The sequence below is a fragment of the Sminthopsis crassicaudata genome, chromosome 3, assembly GCF_048593235.1.
Source record: "Sminthopsis crassicaudata isolate SCR6 chromosome 3, ASM4859323v1, whole genome shotgun sequence".
Lineage (NCBI taxonomy): Eukaryota > Metazoa > Chordata > Mammalia > Dasyuromorphia > Dasyuridae > Sminthopsis > Sminthopsis crassicaudata.
Genome location: NC_133619.1, coordinates 534,870,139 through 534,882,558, shown reverse-complemented (window position 1 = coordinate 534,882,558; position 12,420 = coordinate 534,870,139). Strand labels below are relative to the sequence as shown.

At 33.4% G+C, this 12,420-nt stretch overlaps 1 pseudogene; it reads right to left on the bottom strand.

The window, feature by feature from the left end:
• Positions 1–10,816: 10,816 nt before the first annotated feature.
• On the bottom strand, positions 10,817–12,065 carry LOC141562315 (small ribosomal subunit protein eS24-like; annotated as a pseudogene).
• Between the last annotated feature and the right edge of the window lie 355 nt (positions 12,066–12,420).

The following is a 12,420-nucleotide window of genomic DNA, read 5'->3' as shown; positions in this document are numbered from 1 at the left end:
TATATAAAATGAGGATTAGACTAGATGGACTTTAAATCTAAACTACATCCTTAGAGAATAGTCTGAATCCCAGGAAACAATAATCAGTGCTTCTTATGGACAAAGAGGGTCTCACACATAGAGACAGACCCTTTTGGCAGTTTTAAGGACACTGAAAATGCTGACAAACTTGGTGATCTGAATCTGCCTCACTTAGAATAACTAGAATTTGATCCATTACCCCTGCTACATGGGACTGGGCCAACAGGAAGATAAGACCTTGAAGAATAGGGGTGAGCCAAGAAAGATTTCAGCTTTGTTTATTTGCGATTGACATAGAATACCTGGGTTAGCTTTAAATATGCCTGTAATTTTTAAACTCCTCAATACCAACTATCCTCTAAAACTAAGTATATTATCTATCTATCTATCTATCTATCTATCTATCTATCTATCTATCTATGTGTATGGATGTATACATTCTCCTTATATGCTTATATGTTCAGTTAGCTTGATATTGACATGGAAGAGCAGGGTTAACTTTACAGAGATATATAACTTTTTAACTCCTCAGCACTAACTTTCCCCTCAAAACCATATAGATTATACTCATTGGGCTGTACAAGTTCTCTCTGTATATTATGTATAGCAATATATATGTATGCACATGCATAGTTCATATATATGTACATATATATAGATGCATATATATATTTGCAGATGTATAGATGTACCTAAGTATACACATACACATGTCTACATATAAAATAGTAGAAAAAACTTTCAAAACTTTTTAAAGGGAGATTTTCTCCTATTTTTGAAGACAGCAGTACAGGAGATTTTAAATATATATATATATATATATATATATATATATATATATATATATATATATATATATATATATATATATTTTCCTATCAGTGAAACTTGTGATGAAGGATTCAAGTACAGAGAAAGGGTAGAAGGAAAAGACCAGCATATGAAGCAATGAATCTGGGAGCTTGCCACTAGAAGAAAAATGAAGTTTCCCAGGATGCATCTGGCTTGTGCCAGGGGTATATTTGTAGAATTGTTAGTTTTTTAGAATAAATTGACAAATGCTATAAATCAGGGCTTGGACTTATTGTTTTTTAATTGCTTATACTAAAGAAAGTGATGGAAAAATGTTAGTAATGCAGATTAAACCTAAAAGTATGTGTACATTTATTTTTCAGAGAGTTTCTGCCATAAGCCCCACTCCCTCACCCCACTCTCCACAAAGAAGCTCTTGTTTTCTGCTTCTTCTCTCCCCCAGGTTCATTAGTTCATTTTTGAGCCTGGTTGTTTGGTATAAACTACCCTTCAGCTGTGAGTTGTGAGTATGTGAACTTCTACCCTCTAGTCTATGATCTGAGCATTTCTCTTATTTCTCCTCAGTTTCAGATCAAAACTGCTGTCCTCCCAACCTCTCCAATCCTCTGTTGACTGAATTCTGCCCAAAGAATGACTCTGGACCACACCCTTCTCTTTTCATCGTAGATATAGTGCTGAAACTAGAATTAGAAAGACCTGAGAGAAATCCCATATCTGATATAACTCAATATTCTTATTTGGAAAATGCAAATAATAATACCCATAGTCTCTAACTTATTGCTGATGTGAAAAAAGCAGTTTGCAAACCTTGAAGAGTCATATTAATGTGAAGTATTTTATTTATTTCTTTGTACAAGCATATTTTAACTGGTATTTTCTTTGTCTCTATCCCATTTTTAAAATGAAAATAGAAATAGGTCTCATAGGGTTTCTATGAAACTCAAATCCAATTATAGATGCAAATAGACTAATGTTTATATACATTCAGCCATTTTGAATCAATTTCTTCAGCAAAAATATAAAAGTTTCAAAGAAAGCATGGATTTACAGGGAAATTTAATGAGGTCCATTTTGGACATGTTGAGTTTGAGCTATCCAGATGGTGATGTCTGGAAGGCAGATGGTCACACAGGAAATAACACTAATGCCAGTAACAATAAGAATATTACAATATTATATCTAATTGGCAACTAATAAATGCTTATGTATGATTTTCCTCCAATACAGTATTTATGCAGATGTTTTCTACCTGGAAAGGATAATGTTGCTTTGTTTCATGGCCAGGAAAATAACTGACAACTTTCCTCTCCTTAACCATGGTGAGCTTAGTATACACTATGTAAGTTTTCTTGGATGCATTTTCTTTGCTAGAGGAAGACGAGGCTTTTTGAACAGTCTATATCTTTGAAACAGTGACAAATCACATAATTGGTGCCAAAATGAATGGAAGATGAAAAAAAGAGCATAATTCTCTTTGAGGCTACAATTTTGCAAGTAAGGATGAGAATTGAGAGCTGACTTTGGATGAAAAAGAAAAGCATTTCCAAGTTCCTCATTCTTCTTTTATTTTCTACAGGCAACTTGGGATATTTATTTTAATACTTTTACAAAGTAGATAGCAAACAGCTCCCTTCATCAGGAAAGATGGTGCTCACTCAAAAACAAATAAAAATCAAAGTAGACTACAGACTTCTTCTTGAAGTTCCCTATTCTTATGCTTTTCTCTGATGTCCTTGGCTCTGGGCTCAGAATTTCCTTTGTCTTACAATCCAAATCTAAACCAAGGGTCAGACTTGTTGATCCCCCTGAAAATGCTAGTCCCATTCTCTACTATGGTTTGTGCTTTAGGATTCTAGGAGAATATAGTGAATCTTTGTATACTCACATTTTTGAAGCTTTATTACTGTTTATTCAAAAACTTACAGCTACTTTGGCTATGGACTCTTATCTGTTAAAAAACAAAACAGAACAAACCATGTAAAGATAGGGTATGGACTTCATGAATTATGGGAAAATGGAAATCTTTAAAGCTTGGCATCCAGGTGACATGGATTTTAGTCCCCTCTAAACAATTTACAAAAACTCTGCCATCTTTCTGGGTCTTTGCACCATGTTTTCTCATGTCTAGAATTATTCCTCCTTATCTCTGTCTCAATGGTTCTTGGCTTCTTTCAAGACTCATTTCAAATGTTACTTTTTTTGAGGAGGCTTTCCTGGTCCTTCTTCTCTTTAGTCATTTACCCTTTAAAGTTACTTTCTTTCTACTCTATATCTAACTCTGTATCTTCTCTATATAGTTTCCTTTCAGGAAGAACTAGTGCTCAGGTGTGACAATTTGTCAAACCCCTTTACCTTTGATGTCCATCTCTCACCCAACTCACCTGTGGCTCCAATAAACTGAAGCCCATGCAGTGGTTATACAAAAACCATCTCAGCATATGAGTTAAACCAGGTTGAGGATAACTGCAGGCTTAAAATCCATTTGTTTAGAGGGATCTCTAAGATAAGCATATGAGGATTTCTTGTGGTGCAATGAGCAGATGAAAATAATTTGTTCCAATAGCCATGAAGGTACCTGAAGCAGGTGCAGTGGAGATCATTTGCTTCATCCTGGAGTGTTGCCAGTCACCTTAACTTTTGTCTTAACCATTAGACTTTGATGACTGGAAGAGAGGATGAGAAGTGCTCAATTCATTCTAATATTTTGGGGTCATGACTGTTGGAAGAATAGAAGTAATAAATCAGTTAAGTGCCTCTAAGCTTCAATTGTCTCTATAAAATGAGGGCCATAATATTTGATATCTTTTCTTTTTTCTTTCTTTCTTTTTTGGTGAGACAATTGGGGTGACACATCTAGTGTATCTGAGGTCATATTTGAACTCAGGTCTTCCTGACTCAACATTTAGTACTCTATCCACTACACTATTTAGCAATATCTTTAATTCAATATATGTGTGTTTCTATGTCTATACATACTTCCACTTGTTTTTCTCTTAAAGGTCAAATAGGTTTCTTCTTCTTGGCTCCTAGGAACAAACTAGTAATAAATAGTAGAATTTATCTGACAAGTGCAGGGTGTGGTATATGTTATGTGTATTCACCTGGGCCTGGGAGTGTGGTTTCCAGGGAGACATGAATCAATAATTTTAGAGTTTCCTCCTTTGATTTCTGCCATGTAGCAAGGAGGAGAATGAAGCCAAGACACTGGCTATTCTGTGTTCCTCAGAGAAGAGGTACTAGTCCAGATAAATATAAACTTATCTACCCTCTCTTAAATAGTTAATCTAGGGAAATTTTTTTAGGTTTAAGCAACTCTCCTGATTATTTTGCTTTAATTAGTAAAGACGACACCAAGCTTTATGTCCAAAAATTTAACTTTCTTCTCACCACATTTTAGTACCACAAAGATGAATGTATCCAAGCTAATAGTAAATAGAAATAAAAAAAAAAGTTCTACACATTAGACTGTACTATAATATACAGAGCAAATGAGTTCTCCATTGGAAATGAGATTCTGTTGCTCAGTTCTTAAAGAGAGAGGGGTGTGTGTGTGTGTGTGTGTGTGTGTGTGTGTGTGTGTGTGTGTGTGTGTGTGTGTGTAATTCTAGACCTCTCCAAAGAGGAGCTAATTGAGGAACTGGTAATACTCTATTTGTCAACTACCTCCTAAAGACTTTATTTTCCTTCAGGGACTTGTCTCTTTAGAGAATCTGAAATCTAGAATCTCTAGAAATTAGAAAGCAAGAAGAATAAGGATATCTTCATTCCCAATATCTTACTATCTCAGTCCCTTGTGCAGGCATAGAGCATCCAGTATTCATCCTCCACTAATAAGTAGAGCCCAATATAAGTGAACTTGAGGCATAACTTATGAAAGGAAATAACATCATAAACATTAAAGCTGTTCCAAAATAGGTTGAGTTTTAATGGGAATTATTGGGTCTTTCTTCACTAAAGATCTTTGAGAATAATGGTATGACCCCTTATTAAGGATGCTTAAAAGGGATTCTTGCTCAGATATATTTTAGACAAGGTGATTTCTGAGGTTCCTTTTAAATCTGAGATTATATAATTGTTTGCAGTATTGTAGGTCTGCATTGATATAAAGCTGCCTGGCAATGAAGTGTTGCCATCAATTTTTATTTGGGGGATATTCCATACTGGTCAATTTTTTTTAGCCTTTGATTTTCAAAATATATACATAGGTAGTTCTCAACATTCACCTTTGCAAAGCCTTGTGTATCAAATTTTTTCTCCCTCCCTTCCCCACCACCCTTTCCTTAGATGGCAAGTAATACAATATATGTTAAGCAGGTGCAATTCTTCTATACATATTTTCACAATTACCATGCTACTCAAGAAAAATCAGATCAAAAAGGGGAAAACATGAGAAAAAAACAAAAGCAAGCAAACAATCACAAAAAGTGAAAATACTATGTTGTGATCCAACACTCAGTCCCCACAGTTCTCTTTCTGGATACAAATGCAAATTTATATTTTGGAATTGGCCTGAATCACCTCATTTTTGAAAAGAGCCAAATCCATCAGAAATGATCACTACAAAATTGTTCTGTTACTGTGCATAATGTTCTATTGGTTCTACACATTTTATTTAGATCAATTAATGTAAGTCTCCCTAGACCTTTCTAAAATCATTCTGCTGATTGTTTCTTATAGAACAATAATATTCCATAACATTCATATACCATGATTTATTCTGCCATTCTCAAACTGATGGGAATCCACTTAGTTTCCAGTACCTTATCACTACAAAAAGGGCTACCACAAAAATTTTTGCACATGTGGGTCCTTTTCCCTTTTTTATGATCTCTTTAGGATATTGACCTAGTAGAAACACTGCTGTATCAAAGGGTATGCACAGTTTAATAGCCTTTTGGGCATAGTTCTAAATTGCTCTACAGAATGATTGGATCATTCCACTAGCAATGCATAAGTATCCCAGTTTTCCCATATCCCCTCCAACATTTATCATTATCTTTTCCTGCCATTTTAGCCAATCTGAGATGTTTATAGTGGTAGCTTAGAGTAATATTACTTTGTACTTCTCTAAATAATAGTAATTGAGAACTTTTTTTTCATATGATTAGAAATGGTTTCAATTTCTTCATCTGAAAATGATCTATTCATATCCTTTGACCATGTACTATTTGGAGAATAGCAAGTATTCTTATAAAATTGTGTCAATTATCTATATATTTTAGAAATGAGATTTTTATCAGATTCCTTGGATGTTAAATTTTGTCCCAGTTTTCTGCTTCCCTTCTAATCTTGTATGCATTGGTTTTATTTGTATAAAAACTTTTTAACTTAATCAAAATGATTCATTATGCTCTAGTTCTTCTTTGACAACAAATTCCTTCTTTCTCCGCAGATCTGAGAGGTAGACTATGCTTTGTTCTTCTAATTTGTTAATTTGTTTATAGTTTTTTTTAAAATCATGAGCCCATTTCAACCTTATCAAGGTTGATATATAGGATATAGATAGATAGATAGATAGATAGATAGATAGATAGATAGATAGATAGATAGATAGATAGGATATAGGATAAATAGGATATAGGATCAAGATAAATATATCTTGATATAGATGTTAGTCAGTGCCTAATTTCTTCCCTAGCAATTTTTGTCAAATGGTGAAGTCTTATCCCAGAAGTTGGGATCTTTGGGTTTATCAACATACTATTCATTTATTAGATATATCTTCAGATGAAATTCTCATTTGGGAATCTTCAAGCCACCCTTAAAAATAACCTCTTCACAAAAATCCCTCTATTGTCTTACTTTCAAGGAATTTATGAATTCATGAATAATTAGAATTCTTCTTTAGAGACTTTACTATAATGCTGATTACCCCTCTAATATTGTGAGTACACAATTACTCAAATATGATCATGGCATCAGTTTGCTTTCAGATCAACCTAGTTAAATGAGGAGAAGCTTACTAATACTAAGACCAGCCCACCTCCTTTTCTAGATGTACATCTCTTTAATAATACCTTTTATGCTATTCTATTTCTATTGTGTAGTTCTTTGTTCATATTGTATTGTAACTTATTTATATACATTATACTTTTCTTCATTGCTTTTTTGGGTGAACTGAGATTTTAATGCCTTGTGGATAGCAGTTTATAGAAGTGTATTACATATATTTTTTTAATACATTGTCACAGAGCCATCAAACATTATCCTTATACCCCATTTCCTTTGTCCCACATCTAAGGGTTTAAATGAATGTGTCTAGCAGTCAGCATAAATTATTTGCCTTTTTCCTCTGTTGTTGAAAGTAGAGAAAGAAATAAAAGCGGTATCACTTTTTTTGTAAAAAAAAGATATTGCATGTAAACATAGTTAAAATGTCTATTGGCAAAATGAATTTGTTATTAAAGATAAGAAGGGGTATTACCATTATTTATAACTGGGCAGAATCCTATATAGTAAATGAGTGATGCTGGGATTTGGGGACATTTTTTTTGTTTTCTTCCTAACATCAGTTTTGATTGGCATGGTGGTGCATGGGTATGCTTTATAAAGATACTGAAGTCCTACTTCTGCTCATAAATTTCCTGATATATTTTTGAACTCTTCACTCTATATATTTTAATTTTACATACTATGTATTTCCCAGTGAAACTAATTTGCATAATTTTTCTTGTAAGAGATTTAAGTTAGACGCTAGTGTCTTCATTTAGATGAGGGGGAGGAAAACAGTTCCTCACAAAATTTTTAATTTATATTGATATAATAATCAAGATAAGTTTTATTTAGATAGGGATTGACTAGGGAAAATTTTGTTGCTTAGGTGTGGTTTAATCAATGAAAGGTTTAACAAACTTCTCAAGAATTGAAAGCAACTTTATCCAGATGCCCAAAATCCTAATAAAATCTATACAAGCAAGGAAGCACAAAACAAAAGTCAAATCCAGAATTACAGAAACTCACAATCTCTAAGTTGGAAAAGAAGTCAAAGGTTATCTAGTAAAAAAAATGATATCTGACCAAGGATCCTCTTTCTTTTTTTCTAGTAAATGTATTTATTTTTTAATACACATTGCTTTATGAGTCACATTGGAAGAGAAAAATCAGAGCTAATGGGAAAAACCAAGGGAGAGATAAAAAATAAGAAAAAAAAAAGTGAACCTAGCATGAGGCATGAGTTGATTTACAATTTTTTTTTCTGGAAACAGATAGCATTTTCTGTTTAAAGCCTATTGGGATTGCTTTGGATCATTGAACCACTGAGAAGAACTAAGTCTTTCATAGTTGATCATTGCATATTATTGCTGTATTCTTGATTCTGTTTGTTTTGCTCAGCATCAATTCATATAAATCTTTCCAGGACTTTCTAAAATCAGCTTGCTCATTTTTTAATAGAACAAAAATATTCCAATATCTTCATATACCACAACTTGTTCAGCCCTTCTCCAATTGATGGCACCTACTCATTTTCCAATTCTTTGCAACCATAGAGCTGTTACAAACATTTTTGCACATCTGGGTCCTTTTCCCTCCCTTTTGATTTCCTTGGAATATCGACCTAGTAATGGTATTGCTGGGTCAAAGTCTTGCAACTTATATAATAAGTGGCTATCTCCCTCTGTTTAAAGCCTCCAGTGATGAGAGGCTTCCTACCTGTAGATGAAACTACTTTTGGTCACCCCAAATTACTTTGTATCTTCTTTTATGAACTGTATATTTATTTAACTGTGTATGTGTTATTTTTCTTTGCTGTATTGAAAACTTCTGGAGGGCATGGACTGACTATGGTTTTGTAGGCATGCAATTAAGGATTGTTTTGGCAAACTGAGCTTTATATAGATTTCAATGCTAGGGTGATTCGGTTCAAAATAACTGAAATCTACCCCCTCTTTAACCAATTTAGCATTAGAATGTAGGCAACTGTGAACAGTCTGAAGATGCTATTGCAGAATTGTTTTGTAGAGGAGACAGTTTGGAAAAATAATCCAATACATTTTGGAAGTTTGAACTATAGTCCTATTTCTCCTCTTTTCATGGGCAAGCTTTTCAAATAACTAATCCTTGTTCACATTCTCTCTAGCCTCATTACCCATTCCCTTAAGTTTTATAACACCAACATTACTACCAAAATTGTATGTTTGAAACTCACAGACAACCTCTATTTGTTAAATCCAACAGTCTTTTTTCAGTCCCAAATACTCTACAATGAGAGCTTCAACTAGGAATTTTTGATCCAGGATCAAGTACCAAAAATATATTTTGGACATTGCATAAGTCAGCCCTTCAGTAGAGAAAGTAGAACTATTATGTGGAAGTTAAAGTAGGGTAGGGCAGGGAAGAAACTCATTCCAATCCTGTCACATACTAACTTCTTATTTTAAATAATTGTTCTTGGTTATTAGATCATAAATGCTTATCAGAGTGCCTTGTAAGATAAATATTAGCACTATATAAAAGTTAGATATAATTATTGCTGTTATTGTTATGATAATTATTAAAGTAATAGGTTCATAAAATTCTATACCTAGAGGTAGAATTTACTTTAGAAAATATTTAACTCAGTCCTTTCATTTTATAGATGAGAAAATAAATCCATGGAAATGACTTTGCCCATAGTCAAACAGCTAGTAAGTATCAGAAGATATTTTTTTTTCAAAATAAAAGCTCTAATTAATGGCGTAGTAAGTTGTGTGGCAAAAAAAAAAGGATTTTCACTATTCCATAGTATATACCATATGTATACCATGCAAAGGCTATACTCTTCCATCATTTGCCATGTTACTATTGGTAGAAGCACAAATGAGAACATACATAAATAAGGAAAAGACATTGAGGGCTCACAAAAAAGAATCACTTGTGGTCAAGCAGTATGCTTAGAGAACTCATATAGAACCCATCTTCCTGACTCTAAGCCTAGCATTCTATCCACTGTACCATCTAAGTGTCCAAGGATGGTGTTAGAATAAAGTTATTTTTAAGTGATTAGTCTAAGTGTACCTACTCCCAGACAAGTACCAAAAATGATTAGCAGAAGCCACAAACTAAGATTTCCCATTTTTTCTATATTTTTCTTAATGCCTAGTTAATGTCCCTGACCCCAAGCTACCATAATTAGGGTTTGAAAATTCTTTTTATTTCCTGTCAAATGTGTATCTGTCAGAGTACATTCCCAAACCATTTTAATAATAATCTTTTATTTTCAAAATATATGTGAAGATAGTTTTCAATATTTATCCTTACAAACCTTGTGTTCCAAATTTTTCTCCCTCCCTTCCCCCAACTCCTCTCATACACTGCAAATAATCCAATGTATGTTAAACATGTACAATTCTTCTATACATATTTCTACAATTATCATGCTGTACAAGAAAAATTAGATCAAAAAGGAAAAAGAAATGAGAAAGAAAACAAATTCAAGCAAACAACAAAAAAGGTTAAAATACCATGTTATGATCCTATATTCAGTCCCCCCAGTTCTCTTTCTGGATGCCGATGGCTCTCTCCAACACAATTCTATTTGAATTGGCCTGAATCACTTCATTGTTGAAAAGAGGCAAATCCATAAGAATTGATCATTGTATAATCTTATTGTTGCTGTGTATGGTGCTTTCTTGGTAAATGTCTCTATTTCCAGTTCTGACTTCTGGATCCCAAATTATTTCTTAAAGTTGACCATTAGATGTTTACAATAGGTTATTCCTGTATTCAATGTGTCTATAATCAAATTCATTTTTATTGTCATAAGTTTATTTATTTTTAATATACATTGCTTTATGAATTATGTTAGGAAAGAAAAATCAGAGGATATGGAAAAAAATTATGGAATATCAAATACAGAAAAAAGAAGTGAACATAGCATGTGTTGATTTATAGTCAGTCTCCTTAGATCTTTTTTCTGGATACAGATAGCATTTTCTGTCCAAAGTCTATTGGGATTGCTTTGGATCATTGAGCCACTGAGAAGAGCCAAGCATTTCATAAATGATCATACATTCTCAGTATGCTCATTTTCCTCCTCCTTTTCCTCCCCTCCCCCAATAAGGTCCTTCTTCCTTTCTTTATATTTAATAATTCCTTAACATCATTAGCCAGTCTCTCCTCCTTTAATCTTTCATAAAAAAGCCTTCTGTTCCCCAAGGCAAACATGTACCTTTGACCTCATCCAATTTCATCTTTTGCATATTAGCTCTGCAATTATTTGCCCACTACCTCTCCCTTACTACTAGTTCCTTCTCTGCCATTTTCAAGCATGTCCAAGCCTCTTCCTTCTCAAGAATTAAAAACAAAACAGCAAATCTCTCAGTAGCCCTTCCCATTCCCTCAAGCTATTGTCTTATCTTTCTGGTCCAAAAACAAACAAAACACTTCTCTATTCTTGTTACTTTTACTCCTTGAATTATCTTCTCATCATTTATAGTTTGGTTTTTGACCTTTCAATTCTCTGAAAAGTTACCAGTGATCTCTTTCTTGACTATCCAATGTGAAAACCTTTTCTCACTCCTCATATGTTGTTACCTTTCTGTAGTATTTGGCATTGTTGACTGCCATTTACTCCCAGATACTCTCTCAACTCTGATTTTTTGTGAGACTTCTGTCTCTTGGTTCTCTTTCTAACTATCCAGCTGCTTCTCAGGCTCCATTGTTAGTTCATCATTTATATTTTGCTGCTAATTTTGGGTGTATATAATGGCTCTGCTATAGGCTCTCTTCTCTCATCTCTATAATCTCTCATTAGATGAATCTCACCTACTGCTATGTATTTCATTATAATTTCTATGGAAGCAAAATTCAGCTCTATATATTCATAGTTTATTTATGTTCTGATGAAAATCATTAGCATAATGGATAAATGCCAGCACTGACATTTGCCTTTGCAGTATCCCTGACCTTCTTCATTCTGTTCTTAATGTTCCTTTTGCTGCTTTCTTGATGTCTTTTTTTTCTCATATAGGCTATGCTTGTAAGTTGGTTCATTTTTTTTTTTTTTTTTTGCATAGTCAAGGGAATCATAAATCATGGCAAAACCGGTTGTTTTGCTATAACCAAAATGGATTTCTGAATCCAAAAACAAAAATGTCTGGAGTTGTTTTGTACATTTTGACAAGATTTTCTCAAATTTCAGTTTTAGGTACTGTGGCCTTTACAGGATGAAAAACATCTATATAACAATCTGTTTATGCTAAAGAAATGTTTGTCATAAACTTCCTGGTTCTAATGTTTATAATGTCATTCATGGTAATGATCAGCTCCTCAAGCAGCAAGAGAGGAAAAGGAACAACTCTTCATATTCAACAACAGTTTCAGATATAATCCCACAATTCTAATTTCCTATTTAACATTTCAAATTCGATATCCCAGTTGTGTTGTATGGCAAATCCAATTTACAAATACTCAGAGATAATTCAAGGGAAGAATAGAAATGTTTATTGTTAGAATATTTCAAGAACTGAACTTCTCTAAATTGGGGTTCAGCCAGTAGAGAGAGGTTAATTTCCACAGAGATTGAAATGAGTTATATAATCATGACTACAAAAATAATACTTGAAAGTAATATGAACTTGTTAAATTTTGACCTGAATTTTATGATGG